The sequence below is a fragment of the Cottoperca gobio genome, chromosome 23 (assembly GCF_900634415.1).
Source record: "Cottoperca gobio chromosome 23, fCotGob3.1, whole genome shotgun sequence".
NCBI lineage: Eukaryota > Metazoa > Chordata > Actinopteri > Perciformes > Bovichtidae > Cottoperca > Cottoperca gobio.
The window spans coordinates 14,739,746-14,757,003 of NC_041377.1; the positions used below are offsets into that span (position 1 = coordinate 14,739,746).

A 17,258-nucleotide genomic window follows, 5' to 3' on the forward strand; every position below is an offset into this window, starting at 1 on the left:
TCAGAAACTCCCGTGGGTTTTTGATATGGTTTTATTGTTTTAAACCTTTTCTTAACTGATTCTTTTAAGTCTTAAAAGTCGTGTATGTGTCCATCTTTCAATATTTAATTAATTTTTAGTTCTGTTGTGGTCTCCACCAGTGGGCTGGTACTCACTGGTACATAGTACTGGCACTTCTACATTTCACTCTTTGGTGTACTGAGACTTTTTCTTGCGCAATAAATATTATTAATTAAACATTATTTAAACATTTTCACAATCTGCTCTTTTGATTTAAAGAATATGATTTCACGGGTTTTCCCAAGAAAATTAAGTGTTCAGACGAAGGCTGTGATATGTGAAAATAATAAAATAATAATTCAACTATAGCAAGTTTTGTCCTTAAGTCTTTTTGGGGGATATCTATGGTTATAATAATGGTCCAAAGTAAGCTAAAAGTGTATTTTTTTTAATAAAAAAATCTTTAAACAATCAATTTAGAAATTCAAAACGTAAAAATGAAATGATGTCACTTTTTAGAGCATTTTGGCTGACAAAGATTTGGAGGTTGTGGTTTTCATTGGACAGCGACTATATGCTTTTTTTTTTGTAAATTCTCATAAAGGCTACACTTTTTTCTTACACTGTTTTTTTGGTCATTACATTTAAATTATGTCCAGGACATTTTGGCAAGCTCAAAATGTCTAATGGCATTTATCAGCAGTAACCTTCTGCATGAACTGAACTCGGTGTCAACCAATTAAACAAAATATTCAAATTCTCCTGCTCCTGTTGGGTCCGGTTGTGTGCTGTGGGGTTTGGGTTTAAATGTCAACCTTTTGTTTGTTTTTGCTGTAAAATGCGCTCCTCACTTTCCCCTCCTGAGCAGAATCTTAATAAGCCTAAATGGATTGTTGTCGGAAAACACAACTGGAATTATTAATCCCTGGATATTACAAGAATTTGACACATGCTTGCAATTGTGTGACATTACCTCGGCGTCGATACGAGGAGGATAATTATTCAAGATGAAATTGCAATAGATATGGTCTACTGAGGTTTAATGATTTATTCAAGGCTGTAAATTGTTATGATCTAATATTCAGCGGGGTGCGATGGAAAGTTTCTTTTGCTTGCATTATCAGTTTAATTTATTTTTCAGGTTCTCACTCCTACATAGAGTTCTTAAAAGAGACACGAGGAGGTCTGAGAGAATAGTAGAGCAGGAAAGACACGTAAGAGGAGGCTGAGGAAGGATTCGATCCAGGGCCAGCGGGGTTCCATGGGAATCGAAAGGTGGGAATGAACCATCATGGTATCTATGGGAAAGAGCCTGCATTATTTAAAACAGCTCTGGCATATGAAGGGAAAGTTGTGTTTGAATAGATTGTTGGCATCCTCTTTTTCGCCTGAGGGTGCGTACGCCTTTTTCCTTGTGTTCCCTCGGTTATGATCTGACTGTTCTGTAAACCTCGTATATCCAAAATGTCAAAATGTTCGGCAAAATAAGACAGCCTCATTTTCCCCTTTGACAGCAGTGCAATATTTTTTTAATTATGCAATTGAGTCCTCAGGTTATGAAACTTGATTGAGCTCTAACAAGGTCACATAAGCCTCAAGTTCAGGTAAAAAACATGAAAATCATCAGAATTGGAGTAATGGGTTTTTTTCATCTGACAGCTGCAATAATGCAGCGTGTTTGTGTACAGTGGGCTTAATGTATGAGTGTTGTGCTACTGTATCCACCCCCCTCAGGCTACACTTTCTTTCTGTAATAAATAATGCTCTTTTGTGTTCTCTGCTTCATTTGTTCTCTGTTGTAACGTCAGTGCTCCTCAATAAATTATGAATCACGCCTGTTCAACCTGCCATATATCTTTTTTTTTCACTTTGTGTTTCAAATGCCACACGCAGGCACATCCCAAATATACACACTAATACACTCATGATGTCTTGAGTTTTACAAGGGGTAAGTCGGGCTGTTTAACTCAAATCTAAAATTCAAAATGTTTTACTTATGACTGGCATATGAGTCATGTAGCTGAGTAAGGAATACAAACAGGGAGCGAGTAACCGTAATACAGCAGTAAAATATGTTAAATTATTACATGCAGTAGATTTTAATAAGCTTCAGTAGATGGTAATTGGTTTATAAGTAAGTCAATAATAGATACAAGATACTGGAATACCTAATAAGTGCAATTCAAACTGCCTATCATTGACATAATTGCTCATTTAGTGAATGTTAAATCTGCTATAAGGCATGAAATTGCCATACATAATAACACAATTGCACACTGATTACCTGATAAATAAATAAGTCATTATGGTTGCACCGTGTTATCCCACAAAGTTGTCTAACAGCGGGCGAGATGAAGGATTGTTTAGGGGATGAATTGCAGAAGCACAGCGTGATTCTTCACTTTCTTTTTCTCAGAGATTTTGGGCAGCAAAGCTCGCCTACAGACACCAGCTGGCTGTTGTCTGGTGAATCGTCTCAGCCATCTTTTTTTTCTGATGAAATCAGAGGAAATCCACAAGCAGCCCAGGGCAGACCACATATCCTTTTTTTCTTTTCTTTTTTTACTCCTTCTCTATTCAATAATTCTCAGTGATAGGCCTCTCCTTTGAGCACTGGCACCACTCCTCATACCAATTAGTGAAAGGCAAAGAGGCCCGCTTGTTTGTCGGCACGCAAGCGGTAATTGGATAATCCCTGAAATTTGGGCGAGTGCACAAAAAGGAATCGGTAATTAAACCAGAAATTCTGTCAAATATTGACACAGATGAGTCCTGCAAAGTGCAGATACAGTCAATATTATTGTGCAGGTTTTTTAAATTCCACAAAGTTTTATGGAGGTGGGCAAACTATGACATTTTTGTCATAAAGTTTAGCTGCTATAATAAAATGGACAAAACATCAAATCCATTCTGATATTAACATGAACATTCTTTTACCTACCTACCTCTGTTTAATTAGCTTTAAATCCACCTTTAACACGTCTCCTTGTGTTCACTTACGTCTCCCTTGAAGTGGATCTACCAGGTGATCTCAGTGAGGGAGGCTTAGCTTTTAGACAGATTCACCAAGATGTTGAGTTTCATGAAAACAGCAAGTATTGCAGAGTGTTGTGCTATATGTACATGTGACACATTTTATTCCAAAATGAAATTACCACAATGGACAAAAGTGACAGCTGCACCTAGAAAACAAATATAACCCTAGCGGAAAATAATCGAATAAGGCAAAGTGATTACCGTCACGCTAGCAGCTTTGTGAGGCTGTACTTAGAAAAAGTGGCAAACATCCGGGGTCTGAAAGCAAAGCCACTGCGGAAGTGCCATACACTTGCAATTTTCTCCATAATCCAGAAGGGGGCCACTCCACAGGTTGCAAAACAACAACGCTTAAAACATTTACATAAATAAATAAAACGTTTCCTGACATGTTTATGGTCTCAATTGCTCGATGTAAGTCTTTTTCAACACAGACTATGTTCATTTTGTAGAGTAAAATAGATGATAAAGCAAGGTATGCTTCAAGGCGGGACTAACTTGTGATTGACAGATCGCAAACATGGTGATGTCCGGTCCAGGTGTTGTTCATATTTTTGTCTTAGAACTTAAACCCTTTCATTGTGTGTTTTCAGTTCATGAAAGTTAATTGTAACATTTTGCTCACCTAAAATTGTCTTGTCCACCGTTCAGTTGTATTTAGCACAACCTTCTTTTGTGTCACTTCTGGTTCCAAAGAAACAAGATGGTGACGGCCAAAAACAAAGATGTCCAGGGCCAAAATGCCAAACTGGAGGCTTTAAAACCGTAGTCAACAAACCACAACACCATGATAACTATGTACACTTTATATATACAATCTATGCCTTAGACCAGTGTTACTCATTGAGCGCAAGCCACAGCCTCCTGCGGCTCGCCAAGCTTTAATTGGTGGCAGTGGGCTAAATAAAGGGGTAATAGATATGATGAGTCAATACAGATATTTCATAAAAACACTAAAAAATAATAATAATTGATAAAAGATGCAAATATAGTCGAGAAACAAGATATTTAAACTTGTTAGGCACTACACTTGACTCACTGGGGAGTTGCCAGTGCTGGCGGTCTATCAGCACTACAATGGTGAATGTGCTCTTGGATGGGTAGATACATGGTGGGCTAGTATAGAAATAAATAAACTTAAGATCATTAAAAATATGTTGACATTAGCATGCTTATGAATATGGATATTTGCTAAAAAATAATTTATATCGCTAAATTGGAACATTTAAATTGAAGGATACTACGACCAACCTGGCACTTCATACTCGCGTTAGCTTGGCTCCGGTCACCATTTCATGCTACTTCGCGCGTGTTTCTACAGATGTAAAATGGATCGATTTCTTATTAAAAAGTTGCACACCAGTTGGATAGAAACAAAACGTGACAAAAGATGAAACTTAAGATTTGTCTTTGGAGCATCAAACCACCGCAAATCGAGAGGAAGGTGCTGGAGATGAGGTTTGTGGACAGACAACAGCTGCTCCCGTTAAAAAAGAAAGGTACGAGCCATACAAGGCAAGGAAAGGAAAATTCAAGACAAGTGGACAGAGGAATTTTTATTTATCCTCCAGGAGTCGAACCCTTCGTGCTTAATGTGTAAACAGACCCGATCTGGTTTCAAGCGAAGTCATTTGGAGCGGCATTTCTAAACGACGCATCCACAATTGAACGAAACTGAGAAATTAGTAAAAATAAATACAAGAATAGAGCAGCTTTCTTCTTCTCTTTCTGGACAACAAAGACTCATACACAGGACAACTCATACAGCTGAACATCTGAGGCATTTTTTGAGATCGCATGGATTTTGGCTTGGGCAAAAGATTCTCAAAAAGATCTCAGACTCAAACATTGTGAAACACTGTTTTTTGGTTTCAGCAGAAATATTGTTTGCAGAGTTTGACAACATTATCCCAGTATTAAGATAATCCTGCTTTTATTGAATGTATTGGTTGGCTGCATTGCATATTGTATGTTCTGGGTGGGATAAGCAGACATGATTTTTATGACTGGATGTAGCTTTTCATACTTTGCGGTAAAAGTGGCTCTCCTATTGACTTTGTCCTACCAATGTGGCTCTCGCGTAAAAAATAGTGAAGACCACTGCCTTAGACACAGGGGTGATTCAGGCTAAATGCTAACATCTGCATGCTAACAGTGCCAATGCTAAAGCTGATGTTTAGCATAGAGTTTATCATGTTCACCATTTTAGTTGAGCTAGTTAACATGCTAATATTTGTTAATAAACACACAGATATTTGGTCATAAACCAAAGTATTGGACAAATTAAACTTTTGACCTGATGAAGGCCCTACACGAAAGGTCTGGGAATCACTAAAGTTATTACAACAAATCCTGAGAGGGGCAAGAATGTCAATGTCATTTTCAGTAATCCATCCTTTAGTTGTCGAGACATTTCACTCAAAACCCAAATGTCAACCTCATGGTGGTACAAGAGGAAAAGCCGTCTGGGCACCATCAATATCTGGGCCAAATTCCAAGGCAATTCTTCAAACGGTTGTCCAGGCATTTAAAAAAAAAAAGAAAAATGTTACCTTGCTGTTGGCGCTCGAAAAAAAGTCACTGGATCACAAAGCCCACAGGATTCCTTGTTTGGAACCATTAATGTCTGTATAATTACAATTCATCCTGTAGTTGTTGAGATATTTCATGCAGGCCCAAAGTGATGGACCTGTACCGGCATTGCCATCCACGGGGCTATACCTGCTAAAAAGCCGTCAAGGTAGCGAATAACTTGAGTCCTTGTTTTTGCAACCTCTGAATGAGCCTACACGGCATTTTGGAAACAACCCCTGCTCAGTGTGACCTGTGGACGTCCCATTGTGACAACAGTGTGCTGAGTTACACAGATTTTTCCCAACATCTCATTTAAAGCCATCACAACAAGACGTCTCCTCTCTCAGAGTCCACTTAATGAGAGTGTATCGTCAGCGTTCTGGCTGCAATTACAGTGCTTAGGACTGTTTAATGATATGTTAATGGCTTGGCTGTATTACCTCTCAGCTACCCAAACAACATTAAATACCCTGCGGCTGATTAATCCGGCATCCACAAAAACACCAAATTAGAGAGGAAGAGTTTGAATCGAGTTCTGCCAATATTTTAAAACAAAATTGACATGCATTGTTATATTTGTTATATACTTTGTTACTCTAGGATTGAAACAAAAGCTACAAGATATTTCCCACAAAGAACAGTAAATGGAGATGATAGGCAAAGCTTTGGGATCAGTTTGTTCCTGATTTACTCTGAAGACACATCATTCCTTATTATATTCAGGCTTGGGGAGTAACGGAATAAAACAAAAAGTAACTATTCACACTATAATTATTTACAGTTACAGAACAAAAGACATGATCAGATTACAGATACATTTAGTAAAAAGGGGGATTATTAGCAGTATTACATTTTAAAATACATTTTATAATAAAGAACGATATAACATGCAACTGTGCTGTGATGTTGTTCCCCTTTTATGCTTTATATATAAATACATTTCAGAAAAAAAAAATTCTCTTGTCTTTTTTTGCATATTTATATTTTATTGAATATTAATGACATAGAAGCTCTGGATGGCATTAACTTGGCCTCCAGCACCACTGTAAGGAATCTTGGCGTCATCTTTGATCAAGATCTGTCATTTAACTCCCACATAAAACAAATCTCAAGGACTGCCTTCTTTCATCTACGTAACATTGCAAAAATAAGACACATCCTGTCTCAAAATGATGCAGAAAAACTAGTCCATGCATTTGTTACTTCAAGGCTGGATTACTGCAACTCATTGTTATCAGGTTGTCCCAAAAAGTCGCTTAAGACTCTTCAGTTGATCCAAAATGCAGCGGCACGTGTATTGACTAGAACAAGGAAACGGGATCATATTACTCCTGTATTAGCTGCACTGCACTGGCTCCCGGTAAAATACAGAATATAATTCAAAATCCTTCTCCTGACTTACAAATCAATTAATGGTCAGGCTCCAGCATATCTTAAAGATCTCATAGTACCTTATAAACCAACTAGAGCATTACGCTCCCAGACTGCAGGGTTACTTGTGGTTCCTAGAGTCTCTAAGAGTACAATGAGAGCCAGAGCCTTCAGCTATCAAGCTCCTCTCCAGTGGAACCAGCTTCCAGTTTGTGTTCGGGAGGCACACACACTCTCCACATTTAAGAGTAGGCTAAAGACTTTCCTTTTTGATAAAGCTTATAGTTAGGGCTGGCTCAGGTTTGCCCTGGATCAGCCCCTAGTTATGCTGCTATAGGCTTAGACTGCCGGGGGACACCTCCCTGCTCTCTTCCTTCTCTTCCTCTCTCCTCCCCTCCCTCTCTCTTCTTGTCCCTCTCTATCTGTATGCATTTATGTAAATGTATGTTACTAACTCACCATCCGGGGTATCATCCCCGGAGTGTCTGTCTCTCATGTGGCAGGTTGCCACTGATAAAGTTTACGTCAGGATCATGAATCGTGACAGCGCCTGCTGACCTGGTCCTGCTGGACACCGGGAAGCCTTATTGACATTTTCCTGGATTCATCCATACTTTCTATTTCTTTTTTTTCCAACACAACATAATTTCTGTCAAATGTTGTATTTGTACTATGTTGTTTATCCTGTACACACGACATCTATTGCACGTCTGTCCGTCCTGGGAGAGGGATCCCTCCTCAGTTGCTCTCCCTGAGGTTTCTTCCATTTTTTCCCCTTTAATTTTGGGGTTTCTTTTAGGAAGTTTTTCCTTGTGCGATGCGAGGATCTAAGGACAGAGGATGTCGTAACCTGTACAGTCTGTAAAGCACACTGAGACAAATGTATAATTTGTGATATTGGGCTATACAAATAAATTTGATTTGATTTGATTTGATTTGATTTATTCCAAAAGTAACAGAAATTAAATTACTGACATTTTTTAATAATTAGTTATTATATTGAAATACATTTTTAAGGTAATCCTCCCAACCTCGATTATATCTTAGATATTAGGACGGTGCTGTAATGCAACATGACTTCAGCTAAATTAATTACTTTGCTCAAGGGCGCAGTGCTAAAAGATGCAGCTGTGGCTGAACACTGTGGGTGTCATGAGGGTCAAAGGTGTGACCTATCAGTTACATAACGCTTTGTATAACCAGCAGGCCGCCCTTCCTATTCACTGCTGCTGTGTCTGCATCAAAGTCAGAGATGGAGGAGCTGTTAAAACATCTAACATGCCATCTAACATTAACTGCATGTCTGTTTTTGTTCTATTTAAAACCATGTAAAGGATCTCAACATAACTGCAAGTTAGCGTCAAATTAGCAAGATGACTCCTAACATAGGAGAACAAACTTCATAGAAAATATCATCAAAGCAAATGACGTCCTCTACAGTTTCTAAGAATGAATGATCTGAATTCCAAATTTTTAAAACAAAACACTCCTCATCATTGTGTCAAACACGATTTATCGCTGACACATTTCCGACAAGTCCCAGCACAACTTCACTCTTGTCAGAGCGTGATCGCTGTCGATGCAGAACTCGCGGAGCAATAGTGATTATTAATGTGTACCATCTGAAGTTAAGCTCACGGGAAAAATGGGGGGTTAATTTTCCAGGAGCTCCTTCTGTCACGTAGACTGAGCGGTGACAAAGCACCGTCGAGTCCGTTGAGGAAACACATCTAGAAGACATGCTGGGAAATCAAGTACCAGCGTAAGAGGAGGAGGAGGAGAAACAATAGCCAGGTGTTGATTTGTCTTATACTGTGCTTCATCAAAGTTCTGCTTTGCTGACACTTGGGTATTTTCTACTCCAGTATGTTCAAATGGTGGATAAATGAAAGGAATATAACAACATAAAGTGTCTCCACAACAGCTTCAATGCTCCTAGGTATAGATTCAACAAGTCTCTAAAACTTTACTGGAGGAATAAAACATAATTCTTCCAAAAGATTCTCCCTCATTTGGTGGTGGAAAACAATGTGGGTCCAAATACATCGTTAGGTGTTCCTAGGTTTGGGATCTGGTGACTCCAAAGGTCATGATTCAAACAGGGCTGTATTACAGTGCCTATTCACCAGTGTTCTTCTTTATGGAGTAGGTTTTCACATTACACTGACTCAGTGATGATCATGTGACAAACTGAAAACAAACAGACCATTTACACAGCAGACATTTATGGGCACATCATCGCAGGAAAATAACAGGTGTCATTAATAACATTAATAGCAATTATTTAGGTCCACATTACAATCTGATTTGACTCATTATAGCAGTAAAACATGAAAACGTCAGAGGTTTTTATAGGCAATGTGACCTGTTAAAGGGCCTCAGGGCAAATATTTGCGGTTGGGCCCCCGCTGCCTATATGTTCCTATCACGTCCAGTATGACAGCTTTACTATATATTCTGAAACCCAGAAACTAAGCAACATTGTTGTACTGGAATACCACCTCGCTTCAGGTTTTCTGTCTGTAAGTTAGTTTGTTGTAATTTGATGAAAAACTACTTTATTTAGGAAAATACACAATGTCAAATCAAATTTCAGCATACGACACCCTCTGTCCTTAGACCCTCGCACCGCACAAGGAACAACTTCCTATATTGTATTACATTATGAACTAATACAATGGTGGTACAACTAGATTTTGAGTCAGGTCCCTTCAATATAGGGCCATAAGATTATATGAGGTCATATTGTACTTTAGTGTTGCAAATTCCCCAACAAAATGTGCAAGTAATGAAATTACCATAAATCAACTGACACATAGTGAACCTGGGATCTTTGCCAAATTATTCCAACCTCGGATTCACATCATTTTCATGATCATCAAACCATTCAGAAAATGTGGATGTTCGAATTTCCTTGTCCTGAAACCAGCTGGCACTTTTTACTCTCTAACTCAAGTAAATTTGATTTAGAGCTCCAATTACTAATTTGTGTTCTGAAGCTAAATAATTTGTGTAGCAGTTATCTCTACCTCCAACAAGTAGGTAATGTTTTCAGTTTGGTTTGTTTGTTTGTCAGTAGGATTATTGAAAAAAGTACTGGCCTGATTTTCCTGAAACTTGGTCTAAGGGTGTAGCAACGAGTGCCATTTATATTTTTGTCAATGAAAGACTTAAGTAAAGGTATACGTTGTATGTTATTTGTAGTGGTAGAAGAAGTATCAGTACTACCACTGATGAAAGTGACAATTTAAATGCAACCATGTCTTTACCTAATAATATTACAACCCTTACTGCTTATAATAGTGCTAACAATCATAATTTTCTCCACCATGAAAGCCTCTTTCTGAGTGTCAGGCAGATCTGTGCTTTTAGCTCCATCTCGTCTGTTTGTTATCACCTCTCATCAGCAGGGGTGGAGAAAGAGGTTGGAAGGGGGGGTGCTCATCCGAGGCGAAGAGGAGAGCCAAAAGAAGGCAGCATCCTTATCAAAGGCCTGGGTGCTGAGCCTCGGTTAAAAATAGAAAACCGAGGGAGATTGGCATCGATTTCTGCAGGCGTTGACGGCCCGATTGACAGTAGCACCGCGGCGTCGGGCTGTTGAGCCATCGAGGGAATCCGCCAGACTGCCTATGATGAGATGAGATGGGAAGATAACTTCTGACAAGCCCTCCACCCGCTACCCATCTCTAATCACCCCGTCTGCACACACACAAACACATACACACACAGAAAAAGTAATTACCACATGCATGCACGAGCACACACACACACACTTGCTGCCCCCTGAACAAGTAATGGGACTTTGGCTCGCTGAGCATCCACCTGTCCGGTGTATCCTGCCAAGCCAAAGCTCATGTGCTCATACACATACAAAATACCTCTGGATGTCCCTCCACAGCCACCAGCCACAGGCCTTAAGGGTTATCGTCCATCAGTAAATAGTGCCTAATATCCATGAGATGTAAGTGACCTTTGTTCTGCTGCTGTAAATGAATTCAACTAAGTGATTACTGTTATTACATTGGCTGCTTTACTGCACTTGTAATTTGGGATATTGGGCTATATAAATACAATTTGATTGCTAGTTTGCTCATCTTCCTGGTATCTCTTAAGGAATAGTTAACAGCTCTCCATAGCTAACACTCTCATATATTCTCTGTTAAAAATATGGTGCTGGATCCAGATGCCGGTTAATTTAGCTTAACTGGATTGAGCTAGCATACCAGAATCTCTACAGCTAACTAATTAACACATCTTCTTTAATATATACAGTAAACCTAAGTGTGACAACATCAATTTGCTATTTTTCATAGCCCTACTCACCTTTGGGCAGAGCCAGGATAGCTGTTTACCTACTGTTTTTATGCTAAACTAAGACAAGCTAATTGCCGTTTAATTCATAAAGATACTTATTATACTGAACTCTTATTTGATTTTTGGTAGCCGAAAAAAAATTCAAATTCATGGATGGGGCATTTGTCACAAACTCTCTCCAATTCTTCCTTTCTCTGTCAATTGTGAAATTATCCTATAAAGCCAAAATAATCATCATTAAAAGCTGAAAGTTTGACTTCTACTTATAATTAGGTGATTTGCGGCAATCTGCCACAAGGACTCTGTCAATCTGTCAGCATGATATCCTCCTGTTAGAACTGCCTCAGAGACAATTACTGTGGGCCTCTCCTAATTAGAAACTCATTGAAATTTATGAGCGCCTGTTATGAATTATTGAATTCTGTTTCCTGGAAGGGACGCCATTAGGGAAGTTTAAGCAAATTATCTTCTTACAGGGCCTCTTTGTGTGTTTGTCCATGTTCGGTTGAAATATAACAAGGTGTGTGTCTCCCTCTGGTGGTACAAAGGAGAATTAGGCATTTGAAGTGGTGACTGTACACTTATCAGGCATTGTTTTAAATGAAATTGAAATGCCTGATATGGATGTGTACACTTAGCCCTTGCTAAAGTCGCTCCATTTACATATTTTTTAAGTTGCGACATTCAATTATAAGTAATGTTGTGATATGAAGACGCACAATAACTACTTGTTCAGAAACTATTCAGACTACAGTGGTCATGATAAAATTCTGCACTTTGACATGTTGGATTTTTGGTGGGGTTTTTCTCCACTAAAGAAAGGTGCTGAATGGGACAGAGCCTTCAAAGTTGGAGCCCATCCTCTTTCAATGGCTCTGTTCTCAGATCCAGATGTTCCTTTCGAAAAAGGATACTGTTGAGGAAAAAGTTGAAGAACTCGGAGCTTGAATGTCGAATCAAAACAGCAAACTTCTAGTTAAATCGATATATTTATTAACGTGATAAGTCAAACATGGAAAATACTCTCAGCTGAGAACACTAATCACATCACTGCGCCCACAGGCTGAATCACTAAGCAAACCCAGGTTGCTGTCTGGCGGTTCCGCGAGAAGTGTGAACAAAGGATCGTAAAACATGGCTAAATACTACAGAGAAGGCGTTAACCTTCTCCTCATTGGTCCCCATTGGCGCGGTCACGCTCCTTTGTGAGCAGTCAGGAAGTGATGGTTGTTGACCTGTTCTGGGGAAGTGTCCATACTGTGTTTACATTCAATATTGTGGACGTAATACATTCAGTGCGTATTGATTGAGGTAGACAAATACATATGATAGTCTTTCAAGTGTGGATTAATACATTCAGGAGTTATTTACTTCACAATACATAAAGGAATTCAGAGGTACATTCTGTACTGTAGTAAAGTGAGTACAGTCACGTTTTCATAATTTTGCCATCAACCTGTTACCGAACTATCGGTTCTCGTGACATCCCTTGTTGGTAATACAACAACAGAGTATGATCTTTTATGGTTCCATGGTGTAATGGTTAGCACTCTGGACTTTGACTCCAGTGATCTGAGTTCAAATCTCAGTGGAACCTGAATTAAAGTAATTTAAAGAAAGTTAGCATTCACATTTTAGTTAGGGTAAGATTGCCAGTAAAATATGGAGGATGAAAAAGGATAAATCAATGAATTCAGAGGTACATTCTGTACTGTAGAAAAGTGAGTACAGTCACATTTTCATAATTTTGGCATCGACCTGTTACCTAACTATCGGTTCTCGTGACATCCCTTGTTGCTAGTACAGCAACAGAACATAACCTTTTATGGTTCCATGGTGTAATGGTTAGCACTCTGAATCCAGTGATCTGAGTTCAAATCTCAGTGGAACCTGAATTAAAGTAGTTTAAAGAAAGCTAGGTTTTGCGACTCAGTCTTAGTATCATTAGCCATAAAATATGGAGGATGAAAAAGGATAAATCAATGAATTCAGAGGTACATTCTGTACTGTAGAAAAGTGAGTACAGTCACATTTTCATAATTTTGGCATCGACCTGTTACCTAACTATCGGTTCTCGTGACATCCCTTGTTGCTAGTACAGCAACAGAACCTAACCTTTTATGGTTCCATGGTCTAATGGTTAGCACTCTGAATCCAGTGATCTGTGTTCAAATCTCATTGGAACCTGAATTAAAGTACTTTAAAGAAAGCTAGGTTTTGCGACTCAGTTTTAGTATCATTAGCCATAAAGTGTGGAGGAAGAAAAAGGACACATACAAGAATTCAGTGGTACATTCTGTACTGTAGAAAAGTGAGTACAGACACATTTTCATAATTTTGGCATCGACCTGTTACCGAACTATCGGTTCTCGTGACATCCCTTGTTGCTAGTACAGCAACAGAACCTAACCTTTTATGGTTCCATGGTGTAATGGTTAGCACTCTGAATCCAGTGATCTGAGTTCAAATCTCATTGGAACCTGAATTAAAGTAGTTTAAAGAAAGCTAGGTTTTGCGACTCAGTTTTAGTATCATTAGCCATAAAGTGTGGAGGAAGAAAAAGGACACATACAAGAATTCAGTGGTACATTCTGTACTGTAGAAAAGTGAGTACAGACACATTTTCATAATTTTGGCATCGACCTGTTACCGAACTATCGGTTCTCGTGACATCCCTTGTTGCTAGTACAGCAACAGAACATAACCTTTTATGGTTCCATGGTGTAATGGTTAGCACTCTGGACTCTGAATCCAGTGATCAGAGTTCAAATCTCAGTGGAACCTGAATTAAAGTAGTTTAAAGAAAGCTAGGTTTTGCGACTCAGTCTTAGTATCATTAGCCATAAAATATGGAGGATGAAAAAGGATAAATCAATGAATTCAGAGGTACATTCTGTACTGTAGAAAAGTGAGTACAGTCACATTTTCATAATTTTGGCATCGACCTGTTACCTAACTATCGGTTCTCGTGACATCCCTTGTTGCTAGTACAGCAACAGAACCTAACCTTTTATGGTTCCATGGTGTAATGGTTAGCACTCTGAATCCAGTGATCTGTGTTCAAATCTCATTGGAACCTGAATTAAAGTACTTTAAAGAAAGCTAGGTTTTGCGACTCAGTTTTAGTATCATTAGCCATAAAGTGTGGAGGAAGAAAAAGGACACATACAAGAATTCAGTGGTACATTCTGTACTGTAGAAAAGTGAGTACAGACACATTTTCATAATTTTGGCATCGACCTGTTACCGAACTATCGGTTCTCGTGACATCCCTTGTTGCTAGTACAGCAACAGAACCTAACCTTTTATGGTTCCATGGTGTAATGGTTAGCACTCTGAATCCAGTGATCTGAGTTCAAATCTCATTGGAACCTGAATTAAAGTAGTTTAAAGAAAGCTAGGTTTTGCGACTCAGTTTTAGTATCATTAGCCATAAAGTGTGGAGGAAGAAAAAGGACACATACAAGAATTCAGTGGTACATTCTGTACTGTAGAAAAGTGAGTACAGACACATTTTCATAATTTTGGCATCGACCTGTTACCGAACTATCGGTTCTCGTGACATCCCTTGTTGCTAGTACAGCAACAGAACATAACCTTTTATGGTTCCATGGTGTAATGGTTAGCACTCTGGACTCTGAATCCAGTGATCAGAGTTCAAATCTCAGTGGAACCTGAATTAAAGTAGTTTAAAGAAAGCTAGGTTTTGCGACTCAGTCTTAGTATCATTAGCCATAAAATATGGAGGATGAAAAAGGATAAATCAATGAATTCAGAGGTACATTCTGTACTGTAGAAAAGTGAGTACAGTCACATTTTCATAATTTTGGCATCGACCTGTTACCTAACTATCGGTTCTCGTGACATCCCTTGTTGCTAGTACAGCAACAGAACCTAACCTTTTATGGTTCCATGGTGTAATGGTTAGCACTCTGAATCCAGTGATCTGTGTTCAAATCTCATTGGAACCTGAATTAAAGTACTTTAAAGAAAGCTAGGTTTTGCGACTCAGTTTTAGTATCATTAGCCATAAAGTGTGGAGGAAGAAAAAGGACACATACAAGAATTCAGTGGTACATTCTGTACTGTAGAAAAGTGAGTACAGACACATTTTCATAATTTTGGCATCGACCTGTTACCGAACTATCGGTTCTCGTGACATCCCTTGTTGCTAGTACAGCAACAGAACCTAACCTTTTATGGTTCCATGGTGTAATGGTTAGCACTCTGAATCCAGTGATCTGAGTTCAAATCTCATTGGAACCTGAATTAAAGTAGTTTAAAGAAAGCTAGGTTTTGCGACTCAGTTTTAGTATCATTAGCCATAAAGTGTGGAGGAAGAAAAAGGACACATACAAGAATTCAGTGGTACATTCTGTACTGTAGAAAAGTGAGTACAGACACATTTTCATAATTTTGGCATCGACCTGTTACCGAACTATCGGTTCTCGTGACATCCCTTGTTGCTAGTACAGCAACAGAACATAACCTTTTATGGTTCCATGGTGTAATGGTTAGCACTCTGGACTCTGAATCCAGTGATCTGAGTTCAAATCTCAGTGGAACCTGAATTAAAGTAGTTTAAAGAAAGCTAGGTTTTGCGACTCAGTCTTAGTATCATTAGCCATAAAATATGGAGGATGAAAAAGGATAAATCAAAGAATTCAGAGGTACAGTCTGTACTGTAGTAAAGTGAGTACAGTCACGTTTTCATAATTTCGGCATCAACTTGTTACTGAACTATCGGTTTTTGTGACATCCCTTGTTGCTAGTACAGCAACAGAATATGATCTTTTATGGTTCCATGCTTTAATGGTTAGCACTCTGGACTTTGACTCCAGTGATCTGAGTTCAAATCTCAGTGGAACCTGAATTAAAGTCATTTAAAGAAAGTTAGCATTCACATTTTAGTTATGGCAGGATTGCCAGTAAAATATGGAGGATGAAAAAGGATAAATCAATGAATTCAGAGGTACAGTCTGTACTGTAGTAAAGTGAGTACAGTCACGTTTTCATAATTTCGGCACCAAGTTATTACCGAACTATCGGTTTTTGTGACATCCCTTGTTGCTAGTACAACAACAGAATATGATCTTTTATGGTTCCATGGTGTAATTTTTAGCACTCTGGACTTTGACTTCAGTGATCTGAGTTCAATTCTCAGTGGAACCTGAATTAAAGTCATTTAAAGAAAGTTAGCATTCACATTTTAGTTATGGCAGGATTGCCAGTAAAATATGGAGGATGAAAAAGGATAAATCAATGAATTCAGAGGTACATTCTGTACTGTAGAAAAGTGAGTACAGTCACATTTTCATAATTTTGGCATCGACCTGTTACCTAACTATCGGTTCTCGTGACATCCCTTGTTGCTAGTACAGCAACAGAACCTAACCTTTTATGGTTCCATGGTGTAATGGTTAGCACTCTGAATCCAGTGATCTGTGTTCAAATCTCATTGGAACCTGAATTAAAGTACTTTAAAGAAAGCTAGGTTTTGCGACTCAGTTTTAGTATCATTAGCCATAAAGTGTGGAGGAAGAAAAAGGACACATACAAGAATTCAGTGGTACATTCTGTACTGTAGAAAAGTGAGTACAGACACATTTTCATAATTTTGGCATCGACCTGTTACCGAACTATCGGTTCTCGTGACATCCCTTGTTGCTAGTACAGCAATAGAACATAACCTTTTATGGTTCCATGGTGTAATGGTTAGCACTCTGGACTCTGAATCCAGTGATCTGAGTTCAAAGTCTCAGTGGAACCTGAATTAAAGTAGTTTAAAGAAAGCTAGGTTTTGCGACTCAGTCTTAGTATCATTAGCCATAAAATATGGAGGATGAAAAAGGATAAATCAATGAATTCAGAGGTACAGTCTGTACTGTAGTAAAGTGAGTACAGTCACGTTTTCATAATTTCGGCATCAACTTGTTACCGAACTATCGGTTTTTGTGACATCC

The 17,258-nt window shown here is 38.6% G+C and overlaps 5 non-coding genes across 5 annotated transcripts; all 5 read left to right on the top strand.

Annotated features, from left to right (window-relative positions):
- The first annotated feature begins 12,820 nt into the window (after positions 1 to 12,820).
- Positions 12,821 to 12,892, top strand: trnaq-uug (transfer RNA glutamine (anticodon UUG)). The gene has a single exon. It is a non-coding gene; the product is annotated as a tRNA-Gln (tRNA).
- A 1,115-nt stretch (positions 12,893 to 14,007) lies between these two features.
- trnaq-cug (transfer RNA glutamine (anticodon CUG)) lies at positions 14,008 to 14,079 on the top strand. The gene has a single exon. It is a non-coding gene; the product is annotated as a tRNA-Gln (tRNA).
- Positions 14,080 to 14,899: 820 nt separating this feature from the next.
- Positions 14,900 to 14,971, top strand: trnaq-cug (transfer RNA glutamine (anticodon CUG)). Its single transcript has one exon. It is a non-coding gene; the product is annotated as a tRNA-Gln (tRNA).
- Positions 14,972 to 15,791: 820 nt separating this feature from the next.
- trnaq-cug (transfer RNA glutamine (anticodon CUG)) lies at positions 15,792 to 15,863 on the top strand. Its single transcript has one exon. It is a non-coding gene; the product is annotated as a tRNA-Gln (tRNA).
- A 230-nt stretch (positions 15,864 to 16,093) lies between these two features.
- Positions 16,094 to 16,165, top strand: trnaq-uug (transfer RNA glutamine (anticodon UUG)). The gene has a single exon. It is a non-coding gene; the product is annotated as a tRNA-Gln (tRNA).
- The last annotated feature ends 1,093 nt before the right edge of the window (positions 16,166 to 17,258 follow it).